This window comes from Humulus lupulus, chromosome 9 (assembly GCF_963169125.1).
Source record: "Humulus lupulus chromosome 9, drHumLupu1.1, whole genome shotgun sequence".
Classification (NCBI taxonomy): Eukaryota; Viridiplantae; Streptophyta; class Magnoliopsida; order Rosales; family Cannabaceae; genus Humulus; species Humulus lupulus.
In genome coordinates this window covers 173,918,717-173,933,937 of record NC_084801.1, presented here as the reverse complement: position 1 = coordinate 173,933,937, position 15,221 = coordinate 173,918,717, and the positions used below count along the sequence as shown (strand labels likewise).

At 33.2% G+C, this 15,221-nt stretch overlaps 2 long non-coding RNA genes across 2 annotated transcripts; both read left to right on the top strand.

The window, feature by feature from the left end:
• The first annotated feature begins 4,586 nt into the window (after positions 1 to 4,586).
• On the top strand, positions 4,587 to 8,063 carry LOC133802489 (uncharacterized). Its single transcript, XR_009877359.1, has 3 exons — positions 4,587 to 5,063; positions 6,023 to 6,086; positions 7,247 to 8,063. It is a non-coding gene; the product is annotated as an uncharacterized LOC133802489 (long non-coding RNA).
• Positions 8,064 to 10,351: 2,288 nt separating this feature from the next.
• On the top strand, positions 10,352 to 13,174 carry LOC133802488 (uncharacterized). Its single transcript, XR_009877358.1, has 3 exons — positions 10,352 to 10,844; positions 11,794 to 11,857; positions 13,018 to 13,174. It is a non-coding gene; the product is annotated as an uncharacterized LOC133802488 (long non-coding RNA).
• The last annotated feature ends 2,047 nt before the right edge of the window (positions 13,175 to 15,221 follow it).

The following is a 15,221-nucleotide window of genomic DNA, read 5'->3' as shown; positions in this document are numbered from 1 at the left end:
TCCCACTTTAGCTCGTGGTAAAGCAACCTCAAGGCTGACAAGACCCGGTATGAGTTGGCCTGGAGTTGAAAGGGCGCGAGCCCAACAAAATCCAGAAAGTCCTTAAAAAAAAGGACTTCAAAGGCAATAAGGCCCCAACCCTCATATGCTCGTGGCTCCAAGCCATGAGCTTTAGCTTATTTTCAGGATTACCTTCTCCCAGGGCACGGCAGCTACGCTCGGTGGAGCTCGGAGCTCGACACCTTAGCGAGCCTGATAATCCTAGGCCATGGCGAACTAGGATGTTTGTTATCTGCCCCAATGAGGAGACCAAGCTCCAATAATGTTCAACCTCAAAAAATTCTCCCCTCGAGGTGGGAATGGCGGTTGGCTGTGAGGTGGAAGGGCGATTTGATGATTCTTGCATCAATGAAAATTTGAGATCGCCCGGTTTGAACGTGACCGTCACCTTAAGAGTAGGGTCGAAAGGGATTGGTCTAGGCTCAGAGTCCGGGTCTGGATAGATCGTGACCCTAAGTTTTTTCCTCCTTTTCTCTTTGACCTCGTCGATCTGGCGTCGAAAATGAGCTCGAGTATCCTCTTGCTCACACTTCAATTCGTGCTCCTGGATCAGGCGTTGGTTCTGAGTAAAGGGTGACTCCGGGCTCGAAGTTTTCAGTGAGTAAGGAATTGCAAGTATTGACCCCCACCGCTTTTCCAAATTCTGGGACATCTAGCAAGAAAGAAAAAGGGTGAAGGCTAGACGAACAAGAGATTAAGAATGAAAATCTAGACGGTCTGGGCTCGAATGCTCGAGACTATGGAACAAGCTCGATCAAACGAACGAGATCAGGCTCGGAGCGTGTATTCCACGAAAAGGGGGAAAAATGGATTTTATTTTTGAGAATCCTGGATTTTTCAGGGAAAAGTTGGCAGTTACTCAAAAAATGATATTTTTGGGAAGCATGCAATTTATAAACCCTAATCCTATACCCCATTTCTTGGTCTACACGATATGACATTCGAAATCAAGATAACCCAATAAAAGCCATATTTGCGTCATTTATGAAAAATCTGGGTTTGGAAATCCATAACATCAGATAAGCCTAAAAACTACACGATATTAACTAAAGCATTCTGGTACTAGAATTGGTGTCCAAAATGCTACTACAACATAAACATGCATGGAAAAACAGAATGTACATGAACATATGAGAACAGGAACAAATACTTACACAATGCAGCTAGTGGGTACAGAGAAATCAATGACCGAAGGAGAGGTTGCAAGGACGATCTCACGGAGTCGAACAAGCCAGCGGTGTTTTGTTTCATCGGCTTGGAGAACATTTAAGAGCCGAACGAGTTTTGGGTTCTGGTTTTTTGTTCTTCTCTTCTCTCTGAAAGATCTGAAGGTGAAAGTAAGGAATGAAGATGGCATAAGCATATTTATAGACCACAAAGGAAGGTCAAACGACGAATTAATCTGGACCGTTCGATGAGTTTGGTATCTAATCGAACAAATGGGTATAGGCGTGGCAACGGCAGATAAAAGGTGGCGGATGAGAAGACGTGGGCATGGTGCAAACATACTCGAGTACCCTGATCATCCAATACTTGCTTGACGCGTGTCCATGTTTGAGTGCAGTTGACGGTACAATTTCCAAGAAGGGCAGTTCAAAAGTCTCCCTCTCATGGGATTCGAACTGATACTTTTGAGGGGGCAAAATGTTACACCCAGATTTCGAGATAAGAAGTTATGACCCCGAAAACTGGGCTCGTCAGGTGTGAGCTCGAAACATATGCGGTCATCATATGATCCAATCGCCGGACCTCTTTGAATGACCTCGAGGATGTGTAGTCTCGAATATTCTCTGAGCTCGCAATGGCATGATACAACACTTGAATATATTTTTCACTGATTGTCTTCAAGCGAGATGGTTCGAGCTCGGGAAGTATAAGCTTGAATGTGACAACATCGTTTACATCTACTTGTTCCAAGCATAAGCGAAACTAGGTGGCGAGCTCGTGAATGACTCATGGTCTCAGAAAAATCAATGCCAAATACTGATCTCAAAGATTTGATGAATCATCTGGGATAATCAGTTACGTGTGAACATGTTTATTGTTGTACAATCCCAATATTTAAAGGATATTATTTAATCTGTTATTCGTTCCCGATCTTCGTGGGATGTTTCCGTGTATGTAGGAAATAATGCATTAAATAGCATTATTTTAATTGATTTACAGAATATCTTCTTGAAATATGTGGGAATGAATTCTACAACCTTCTCTATAAATAGCGATGGAAACATCATTTGTAGGGGACCGATTTTCTGATTTTTGGGAAAAACTCTAGGCAACTATTATCTGAAAAGGTCCAGAGAACTCCCAAGTCTTAATAATATAGACTCGTGGACTAGGCAAAGTTAACTACTGAACCACGTAAAAATCCTCTAGTTTTCCTCTTTATTCATTTGCACCAGTATTCTATTGTTTAATTGCTCTACTATTTAAGTTGACGAAAAACGGCATCAACAACTTTAAAAAACAAAAGATCATATCTGTAGCAAAATTGAACTCATTCAAACTTCCGAATGATTATTCAAAAAAAATATTTAACTGTTGGATCTTATTTATATAAGTCTATATGCATGCTCCATATACATATATATTTAAACACAATATATATAGTAGAAAGTATAAAATTATACGAGCATGTAAATATTACATAATTACGTAAATACAATAACAGAATCATTAGAGTACTTAAGAGATGCGTAGTTGAACAATGACTACAACCTTCAGATTCCCTAGCCTTTTTTCCTTGCTGAATGTTAGGTATTGCAAGGAATCCAAATCACTTTGAAACAAGACCACAGTCTTCTAAGTCTTTCTCTAAAACAACCTAGTGTTTGTGTGGGCAAGTCTTAACACATGAGGAGAGAATTCCTAGAGAGAAAACTAAGAGAATTTGGGCAGCTAGGTATATAATATTAGGAGTGAATTTTTACATTGTCAAATTTATCTGACCTAATGCATTCTATAACACTAGTATATATAGGCAATTAGCTGGGACATAAACTATGCTTTAGTTTCCCATTTTAATTTAATTATTTAATTATTATAATTAATTAAATACTTGTCAAAATTAACCAATTATAATTTTGATATTTACTTAATTCATTTTATTAACATTGATATCAATCTATCAATAATAACAAAATTATCCCAATTGGCTATAATACTATCATTTTGAGACTTTACAATAAAAACCTTAAAGTTTATTTTATTTCTTTTTTCACAAAATATCAATAAATATTTTAACATTATTTATTTTCATTGACCTAGTCAATATGATATTTTTATAATTATTCATTTTGATAAGAGATGACATGGGGACCATGGATCCATGAACTCAAGCTCCAATAAGTTATCGTGAGTTTATTTATAACAAATAATCTTACTACCTTATTAATTTCTTGTGACTCTACTATAGACTTAGAATTGCACTCTTGAATTCATAGAACACTTTACACCAAATATAAATATGTTATCCATTGTGATAACCATAACCATCATTCAATCATCATAGATAGTGAGATGAGTAAAAATTACCATTTTACCCCTCATTGGTATTTTATCTTTAACCCCCACAAAGTTCCTTATAAATGATATTTCCGTAAATTTAATTACAAAAATGAGTACTCGATTATTTAACACTTAAACTAAACTATAAGGAAATCATTGTTTCACTTCTTAAATAGAAGCTGTAGATTTCATATCCATAATTAATACCCTTACTCAATTATATTACAAAATCTCCAATATGTAAGTATGAGCTAGTCCGTAGGGTAAGCTTGTAACAAACATATTAAAAGACTTGAATAATACAATTAGTAGAATATTAATCACTTAGAATTAAAATTGAATTGACATATGATCAATGTTGTGATATGATTAGATTAGATAATAAAGATACTTACTTACTTATCTTGGTCAATGTCCTGGATATGACATCACACCAGATGTGTAAGTAGATCTTATCGTAGATTACTCAATTAGTAAAAATCTAGTGTGCTGATTTAATCTCAGGACAATATGCTTTTGAACATATAATTACAATTATAATCTATTGTGATCAAGTCACTATAATTGTAACTATACACATGTTCAGGATTTTATAAATGTTTGTATTAATAATAATTAATCATGTAATAAAACATGTAAACAACACTGTAATATCCAACATTTTCATTATACATTTTTTTATTATAAATCAGAGTTTTAATACATAAAATGTACAAGTTTACAAATTTAAGAAATAGTAATGGAAAAATAGTGTTTAAAATATCATTTTATGTTTTTAATGAGATTAAAGAGAGAGAAACTTGAGTAGTCAAGTATAGGACCCGAATGTCATATAATTTTAATTGGGGATTTTTATAAAATTAAGAAAGTTTTGCTAAAGGACTTATTTGAAAAGAATTTTAATATTTTGGGTCCAAGTGTAATTTTTAAAAAAATAATAATAAATAAATAAATAAAATAAAATAAAAGGCTTCAGCCTTTCTTTTTACCCGAGCCCCTCTCTCTCTCTCTCCTCAGAAAACCCCTCTCTCCCTCTCTCTCTCTCTCTCTCTCTCTCTCTCTCTCTCTCTCTCCTCTGCGTATTACTGTTGCCGACGACGCAGGAGTACTTTCCGGCCACCATTTTTAGCCACGCGCCGGACCGTTGGATTCAGAGGCCTCCGAACTATCGACCCACGCGGGAATCTAGAGCTCACTCGCCGATTAAACGCCTCAACCACTCGATTTAAGTTCGGCCACCCCGCGACTTCAAAGTTGCGATTCGGCCACCTCGGGCATCCGTTTGCCGATCCGTCACCACCATCGTGTTCCTCGTGTTGTGGGCTTCAAAACCCAATAACTTGTTCCTACATCTACCATAGTTGGGTGGTGGGCCCACCACGAGCCACCGCGATCCACCGTAGACTGACGGTCGAAACTTAGTGTTCGAGGTTCCGAAGTACGTTTTGAGTCTCAGAAAATCATCGTTTGACTTGTTGTGGAACCCGATCATTTTGGTATAATTTCTTTAACCTATATATTGTGATTTAATTGTGATTGATTAGAGTAATTGTTATTATGTGTATTTATAGTATATAATTATATATTATTGATATATGGAATATTTTCTGTAATTTACTGGCTGTCTGGGATTATATATATTTTTTATACAGGTTTTGATTTTGGAATTGTCCACTTTATAGCCGTTGTGCTGTCCAATTTTCTAGAAAATATTAGATATTAAATAAAGTATAAAAATACATATTTAATTGATTTTATATTAATATGGAAATTATTATGATTAAGTAATTTTAATTATTATTGTTATTATTTTGTTAAGTAAATCAAGAATACAGATTCATATATATATATATATATATATATATATATGAAAAGTATGATTTATAGTAAACCTATTATCTAACCATTATTATTGTATATTAATATTTTATTAATATTTGAATATTAAAATAATATCAAATATTAGTTTCTTACAGTTATTGATATTTGTAAGACCAGTGAATTTTGGAGAAAGTATATTTATTATATCACTGGAATTGATATTATGACTAATTAATAATAATATAAATATTTATATTTATATTATTATCATTATATTGATTATTACAACTTTATGTTAAAAATATGATTTCTTTTATAAAATGACTATTTGAATATATACATCCATATACGTATTGCTATTGAAGTATTTTGTTATTAATATCGAAATAAGTTTAATTATAGACGATAATTATTATTTTTGTTGGGATTATTATTATTATTATTATTATTATCATAAGAGTACATTATCTTATGAGCAAGGTTTAAATCATGGTTTTATATGAAGAGTTATTTGCATTACGTTGATAATAATTATTGTTATCATTTATATAGTTTCTGGTATTATTAATATACACTATCAATAGTGTATATTTATGATTTTGATAGAATTTAATAAATGATGTGCCTTGAATAGGATTTGCATGGATTTGATTGATTGACTCTTGGTGAGGAATTTTAAAATAAGCTAAGGACCTAAGGTAAGTAAATCTCACCTTTTGTGCTTAAGTGTAAGATGCATGACTACATTGATTGTGTACATCTGATGAGTTAAGTATGGTATGATGATGATGCATATGATAAGTATGTGAAGAATGGTTATATGAACACCATAAGGGTGTTGTGTGATATGTAATTGATGAATTCTGTGATATGTGAAAGATGTCTTACTTGGTTAAGAATGATATGAATTATGTGCAAGTATGTGTTCTTATGTTGATGGATATGTGGATTACTCTATGTTCATGATTTGTTATATGTTATGATATATGAAGCGTTTAAGTTTTTAGGCTGGAAACCTTAGACCTGAGCCATAGCTCTACGTTAAGGTATAACAACGCCACCAACCCAAAGCTTCATGTATTATGACTAAAGATGTTTTGAGTTATATGAGATGTGATACAATGCCTTGATTGAATACCATCAACATCAGTCATGAACACGAACATTGGCATTTCAGCATCAGCATGTATGCATGGCATGTACAGTTATGTGATACATTATTATGTGATATAAGACCATGCATATGAATATGAGAAAAGTTATGAAATGTCTTGAAAAGTCTTATGTAAAGTTAAACATTTTAATGACACAAGGCTTAAGCAAAGTGATAATAAGATGTTTAAAAAGGGTGCCACTGTTTTGATGAAGCAATCAAGTAAGTTCAGTAAAGAAGACGGAAGTCTATAAGACTTATAGTGGCTGCCCACTAGTGTGGGCTAGGTCAGAGTTGACCATTCAGATATGTTTGCCATGTTTCCGTCTTTCTCCTCCATATGTGTAATAAGTATGGCAGCTATGGCAACGATGAAATGAGTGCTATGATGAGCCTAGCTGAGATGATGGCTAGCCGGAGGAGAACCCATGGGATTCTATATGATATGTGTAACAAGCCCTGCAGGCATTGGCTGAATCAAACAGTGTGCACAAGTGATATTGGGCCCATAAAAATGTGAAACTAAAAGAAAGAGCATAAAAGTAAAGTTTGAAAGTGCATGAGCAATAAATGAAATGCATAAGTATTTAAGTCAGCATATTAGTATATGTGCACTACAAACTCACGACATTCATGTGTATGTGTATGCATGAGATTTGCTTACTGAGCGTTAGCTCATTATGTTATTTTCCAACATTTTTCCAGGTGTGGCTTTAGCTGTTGAGCAACTTGTGGAGCACGGACTCAGTAGCAATGCAATAATGGTTTAGAGTTTTCATATGGCTGCCTTAAATTTAAAGTATTCATACGTGTAATAATTTCTTCTAATAAGTTTATATAAAAGTTTAAATTTTTCTGTATTTCTTCGTATCATTTTATTTAATTCTTTTGGTCAAGTGCCTTACATACTCGTAAACCCTAGAATTACGAGTATGTGGCAGACGTACCCTACCTTAGGGACGTTACAAATGGTATCAGAGCTTTGAGTTTGTAGATGTCGTATACTCGTTATGTTATTAGATTTTGGGATCTGAAATGCTACTGAGTTCCGCCACAAGACAAGCCACACGTTAATGGTTAGTATAATTTATCCATATTTTAGTTAATGTATGTTAATGATGTTGTATAATTGTATTAGAAACTCATTGTGTGTTTGAGTTTCCATGATATAAGTATGAGTTTGGATTAAATGAATATTCTCATGCACGGTAGAGAAATTGAAGTTTGTTATTTATCTGAATGCATGCCTTTATTATTGATGTGATAAATAATTGATGATTTATCGATGTCGATGTTTGGATTGTTAATTGATATTCTCAAGCTTTGAAAGTGATCTATCAGTTCAGTTAGTGTGTTAAGGGTTAATATGTCAGGTTAGTGTTTTGGAGAGCAAAGTTTTAGGTTGTTGCTGAGAGCACACACAATAAGAGACTTTAGTGAAACAGTAGTAATATATAGATAAAAAAAAAAAAAATACATAATCTATTAAGGATTGGGGTTTTGGACACGTTCTACCTCGTCAATCAACTTTTGTCGTTCAACTCTAAGGGTCTCCCCAGTAGTTTGCAGTGTCTGAAATTTTTCCTTCATATCGACTGAGTAGTTAGCAAGAAGTGTAGTTAAAGTCCCATTCTCCTTAACCAACTTCTCCTTCTCTCGAGTCAATGCCTTGTTGGCATTTCTAATCGTTATCATCTCTTGTTTTTGTGTTTCTATATACCTTTTCAAGTGGTCAACCTCTTGTTCTCTTGCAAGAACCCGTTGGCCTAGGTTTGAGACCGATGCTGCCGCCTGAGTGGTAAGAACTAAGGAATCTTTTACAGCTTGTAGGTCTGACCTATGGGATAAAATTATTTGGTCTTTAGGGGTGAGTATGCTTTGACCTATACTAATGGCCACCTTTTTATCGAGCATAGCTGAATCCTCCACCGTGACAAGGCCAGTATCAGAATAAAATTTGGGAAGCCAAACTCTGGGAAATTGAGTATTTCGTTCTGGGATGTGTACCGTAGGATACACCATTAGCTGTGGTAGGGGTGCAGAAATTTGTGGTGAAGATTCGATAGTGGGAAGATTTGGCTCAGGTAAAGCTAAAGTTAGGTCTAAGTTCAGCTGAGATGATGAGGATGCCATGGGTTGCTTAGCTTGAGTAATGGACGGAAGTAATAATGATTTGGTTTTCAAAAGCTTGAGATTGATTGTGTTTTAGTGTGTATGTGATGAATTTTATTTATAGAAAAATGTGTTGAACTGTTGGGTCATTGGATCCTTGAATTTGTTTGTTTTCAAGATAGATATCACAGATTTTTTCTTGTTCAATGTGTTACGCTATCCTCTCTGATGATGAAAGTCAAACTTATTAGATGTTGTCGACATGGAAATCACTTCTATTGATTTTGCGATCCTGATTTGAACATGGAAACAATTTGTAAATTGTTGAATGAATCGAGGTGATAAATGTTATTTACTGAATTACTCTGTAGTGTGAATTACTTTCGGCGATTAAATTATAGTATATTAGCTGTTTTATCCCGAAAGTAAGATAATGTATTACTTGTGTGAAGTGATGACTGAGTATTATTGGTATAGGTGTTGAAATGAGACATGTCTAACTTATTAGACATGTGAGAATTATTCGTTTTCGTAGATGAAGTGGTGGATTGGTCAGTCAAGACTTATCCCATGTTTTATTCAATGAAGGGATACTAAGCTAAGTGTGTGAATTTCCGAGTGGCCACGGTTATTTGCATTCTAGCATAGTATCAATGTGCCCTTTATTATTTTATACATTTGGAAAAAAAAAAAAAAATTGATTTTTAAATGTTTTCTTAGAGAAATAATGAGAGTCAGGCTTTTCTGAAATGGTACCTAATGAATGGCCTATCTCACTATTTCTCATTCAGGGCAAGCGGTCGGTTTTGACAACGAAAGGGTTTCATAAAGACTTGGTTTTAAAGAATAATCTTCATCGGCTATATAATTGTTTTCTAGTTATCTAATTTTATGCCAAAAAAAAAAAAAAAAAAAATTGACTGTAAAAGATGAATATCAAGGATGTTTTCATGATGATGGTCATCTTCTCTTCTTACGTTATGTGGTTTGTGTTCAAAAGTATGGATGAGGAGGATTCGTTTGTATTTTCGTATACATTCATTGTAATTTATACTATTGTTATAGCTTATTTCCTTTCTTTCTATATTGTAGTCCTCATGTGAGGTGTTTACACATCCTCGCCTTTTTATATATGATAAGGATTACAAGTCAGGAATAAGTTTTGTTTTCGGGATGAAAGTAAGTGTTGTGTATGAAATCTTATGCTGTGAAATGTTGTTCTGTTTATTTGTAATGGTAGTTCTTGTCTCCGATTATCAAATTTAGTTTGAAATTTCGAGGACGAAATTATTTTAACGAGGGAAGGATTGTAATATCCAACATTTTCATTATACATTTTTTTATTATAAATCAGAGTTTTAATACATAAAATGTACAAGTTTACAAATTTAAGAAATAGTAATGGAAAAATAGTGTTTAAAATATCATTTTATGTTTTTAATGAGATTAAAGAGAGAGAAACTTGAGTAGTCAAGTATAGGACCCGAATGTCATATAATTTTAATTGGGGATTTTTATAAAATTAAGAAAGTTTTGCTAAAGGACTTATTTGAAAAGAATTTTAATATTTTGGGTCCAAGTGTAATTTTTAAAAAAATAATAATAAATAAATAAATAAAATAAAATAAAAGGCTTCAGCCTTTCTTTTTACCCGAGCCCCTCTCTCTCTCTCTCCTCAGAAAACCCCTCTCTCCCTCTCTCCTCTCTCTCTCTCTCTCTCTCTCTCTCTCTCTCTCTCTCTCTCTCTCTCTCTCTCTCTCTCTCTCTCCTCTGCGTATTACTGTTGCCGACGACGCAGGAGTACTTTCCGGCCACCATTTTTAGCCACGCGCTGGACCGTTGGATTCAGAGGCCTCCGAACTATCGACCCACGCGGGAATCTAGAGCTCACTCGCCGATTAAACGCCTCAACCACTCGATTTAAGTTCGGCCACCCCGCGACTTCAAAGTTGCGATTCGGCCACCTCGGGCATCCGTTTGCCGATCCGTCACCACCATCGTGTTCCTCGTGTTGTGGGCTTCAAAACCCAATAACTTGTTCCTACATCTACCATAGTTGGGTGGTGGGCCCACCACGAGCCACCGCGATCCACCGTAGACTGACGGTCGAAACTTAGTGTTCGAGGTTCCGAAGTACGTTTTGAGTCTCAGAAAATCATCGTTTGACTTGTTGTGGAACCCGATCATTTTGGTATAATTTCTTTAACCTATATATTGTGATTTAATTGTGATTGATTAGAGTAATTGTTATTATGTGTATTTATAGTATATAATTATATATTATTGATATATGGAATATTTTCTGTAATTTACTGGCTGTCTGGGATTATATATATTTTTTATACAGGTTTTGATTTTGGAATTGTCCACTTTATAGCCGTTGTGCTGTCCAATTTTCTAGAAAATATTAGATATTAAATAAAGTATAAAAATACATATTTAATTGATTTTATATTAATATGGAAATTATTATGATTAAGTAATTTTAATTATTATTGTTATTATTTTGTTAAGTAAATCAAGAATACAGATTCATATATATATATATATATATGAAAAGTATGATTTATAGTAAACCTATTATCTAACCATTATTATTGTATATTAATATTTTATTAATATTTGAATATTAAAATAATATCAAATATTAGTTTCTTACAGTTATTGATATTTGTAAGACCAGTGAATTTTGGAGAAAGTATATTTATTATATCACTGGAATTGATATTATGACTAATTAATAATAATATAAATATTTATATTTATATTATTATCATTATATTGATTATTACAACTTTATGTTAAAAATATGATTTCTTTTATAAAATGACTATTTGAATATATACATCCATATACGTATTGCTATTGAAGTATTTTGTTATTAATATCGAAATAAGTTTAATTATAGACGATAATTATTATTTTTGTTGGGATTATTATTATTATTATTATTATTATCATAAGAGTACATTATCTTATGAGCAAGGTTTAAATCATGGTTTTATATGAAGAGTTATTTGCATTACGTTGATAATAATTATTGTTATCATTTATATAGTTTCTGGTATTATTAATATACACTATCAATAGTGTATATTTATGATTTTGATAGAATTTAATAAATGATGTGCCTTGAATAGGATTTGCATGGATTTGATTGATTGACTCTTGGTGAGGAATTTTAAAATAAGCTAAGGACCTAAGGTAAGTAAATCTCACCTTTTGTGCTTAAGTGTAAGATGCATGACTACATTGATTGTGTACATCTGATGAGTTAAGTATGGTATGATGATGATGCATATGATAAGTATGTGAAGAATGGTTATATGAACACCATAAGGGTGTTGTGTGATATGTAATTGATGAATTCTGTGATATGTGAAAGATGTCTTACTTGGTTAAGAATGATATGAATTATGTGCAAGTATGTGTTCTTATGTTGATGGATATGTGGATTACTCTATGTTCATGATTTGTTATATGTTATGATATATGAAGCGTTTAAGTTTTTAGGCTGGAAACCTTAGACCTGAGCCATAGCTCTACGTTAAGGTATAACAACGCCACCAACCCAAAGCTTCATGTATTATGACTAAAGATGTTTTGAGTTATATGAGATGTGATACAATGCCTTGATTGAATACCATCAACATCAGTCATGAACACGAACATTGGCATTTCAGCATCAGCATGTATGCATGGCATGTACAGTTATGTGATACATTATTATGTGATATAAGACCATGCATATGAATATGAGAAAAGTTATGAAATGTCTTGAAAAGTCTTATGTAAAGTTAAACATTTTAATGACACAAGGCTTAAGCAAAGTGATAATAAGATGTTTAAAAAGGGTGCCACTGTTTTGATGAAGCAATCAAGTAAGTTCAGTAAAGAAGACGGAAGTCTATAAGACTTATAGTGGCTGCCCACTAGTGTGGGCTAGGTCAGAGTTGACCATTCAGATATGTTTGCCATGTTTCCGTCTTTCTCCTCCATATGTGTAATAAGTATGGCAGCTATGGCAACGATGAAATGAGTGCTATGATGAGCCTAGCTGAGATGATGGCTAGCCGGAGGAGAACCCATGGGATTCTATATGATATGTGTAACAAGCCCTGCAGGCATTGGCTGAATCAAACAGTGTGCACAAGTGATATTGGGCCCATAAAAATGTGAAACTAAAAGAAAGAGCATAAAAGTAAAGTTTGAAAGTGCATGAGCAATAAATGAAATGCATAAGTATTTAAGTCAGCATATTAGTATATGTGCACTACAAACTCACGACATTCATGTGTATGTGTATGCATGAGATTTGCTTACTGAGCGTTAGCTCATTATGTTATTTTCCAACATTTTTCCAGGTGTGGCTTTAGCTGTTGAGCAACTTGTGGAGCACGGACTCAGTAGCAATGCAATAATGGTTTAGAGTTTTCATATGGCTGCCTTAAATTTAAAGTATTCATACGTGTAATAATTTCTTCTAATAAGTTTATATAAAAGTTTAAATTTTTCTGTATTTCTTCGTATCATTTTATTTAATTCTTTTGGTCAAGTACCTTACATACTCGTAAACCCTAGAATTACGAGTATGTGGCAGACGTACCCTACCTTAGGGACGTTACAAACACAATTTGATTGAACAAAATAATTTCTACTACTTAATTGATAATAAATGAATTACATAAGAAATGTTGTTTTATAAGAGCATAAAACCCAACATCAACATCCAAACTCAGAATTCAAATCAAAACATCAACAAAATCTTAGTTACAATTATGGTAACCACTTATCATCAGAGAGGTAACCTGATGCCTATATTTATGCAAATATAGGTAACTGGTAACCCATATTAACCTGTCACTTTTATTACTGTAAATATGGCTAATCGATTGCCATACATATGAAACTAAAAAAAAATAAAAATAAAAGTATCACTAATGTGGTGGTAACTTGTTACCATTATCAAATAAGTTATTAACACTAAACAAAACAATCAAATTCATTCTTTTATAATAATTAATAATAAAATTTTCTATAAAAACTTTAGAAAAGAATTTGAAACTCCTATCCAATAGAAACAATTAAAAGAAAAATATTATTATTTATTTAATAACATTTTTCTTTTAATTTTAAGTTTTTTAATTATTTTTTTCCTTATATTAAGATTTTAATTTTTGGAAAAATAATAATTAATTTTGATTTTTTTAATATATTAATTATTTTATGTAATTAAAATAAGAATATTTTAGTAATATTGAAAAAGTATTTTTTTTTACTAATTTATCAAATAAAGGTAGTATTTTGTTATTTACTGAATTAGAGGGTGTAAGCTAGTAATGAAAGGAATAAGAGGTTAATAAAATGGTATAATCCAAATATATATATATATTTATTGCGGTTTGGTGACTTGACTGATTTCTATGTTGTGGGCTTTGATATTGATTGGTACCTTTTTTTAGAAGATTTCATACGTTTTCAATTCTTTTTAGTTTTGGGCCTAACCCAACTATATCAAACCAAGCAGGTATAATTTTTAAGCTTTCGAAGACTAGAAACTATATCTACTTTAAACAGAAAGTTAATTTCAAAAATATAGTTTTAAGAAGTAATATTGAGTAGCTTTTGTTGATGCTGTTTTTTGCCAACTTAAATTGTAGAGCAATAAAATAATTAAACAATGAAACAAATGAACAATGAAGAAATACAAGAGGATTTTTACGTGGTTCAGCAGTTAATTCTGCCTAGTCCACGAGTCTATGTTATTAAGACTTGTGAGTTTTCTGGAAATCCTTCAGAGATAGATTGCCCAGAGTTTTCTCTCCAGAAAACCAAAAATCGGTCATTTACAAGTGGTGACTTCTTCTCTATTTATAGAGAAATAGAGAAGGTTGCAGAATTTATTCCCACATATTTCGGGAAGATATTCTGTAAATCTATTGAAATAATGATATTAAATGCATTATCTCCTATATACACGGAAACGTCCCATAAAGATCGGGAACGGATAACAGATTAAATGATATCCCTTAAATATTGAGATTGCACAACAATAAACATGTTCACACGTAATGGGCAATCCTAGGTGATTCATCAGATCTTCGAGATCAACAATTGGCATTGAGTCTGTCAAGACTTATGGGTCAATCATGAGCTTGTCACCCAACTTCACGCTATGCTCGGGATAGGTAGGTACTGACGAGGTTGTCACACCCGAGCTTGCACCCCGAGCTCGAGCTATCCAGTCTGAAGGCAATTGATGAAAAATATATTTAAGCGTCATGCCATTGCTCATCGCGAGCTCAGAGAATATTCGAGGTTACATATCCTCGAGGTTGTTGTTTTACTTCAGAAAGGTTTAACGGTTGGACCATATGATGTCTTCATACATTTCAAGCTCACACCTGACGAGCCCAGTTTTTGAGGTCATAACTTCTTATCTCAAAATCTGGGTGTAACATTTTGCCCCCTCAAAAGTGTCCGTTCGAATCCTATGAGAAGGAAACTTTTGAACTACTGCTCTTGGAAACTGTACCACCAATTGCACTCGAGTGTGGACACGCGTTAG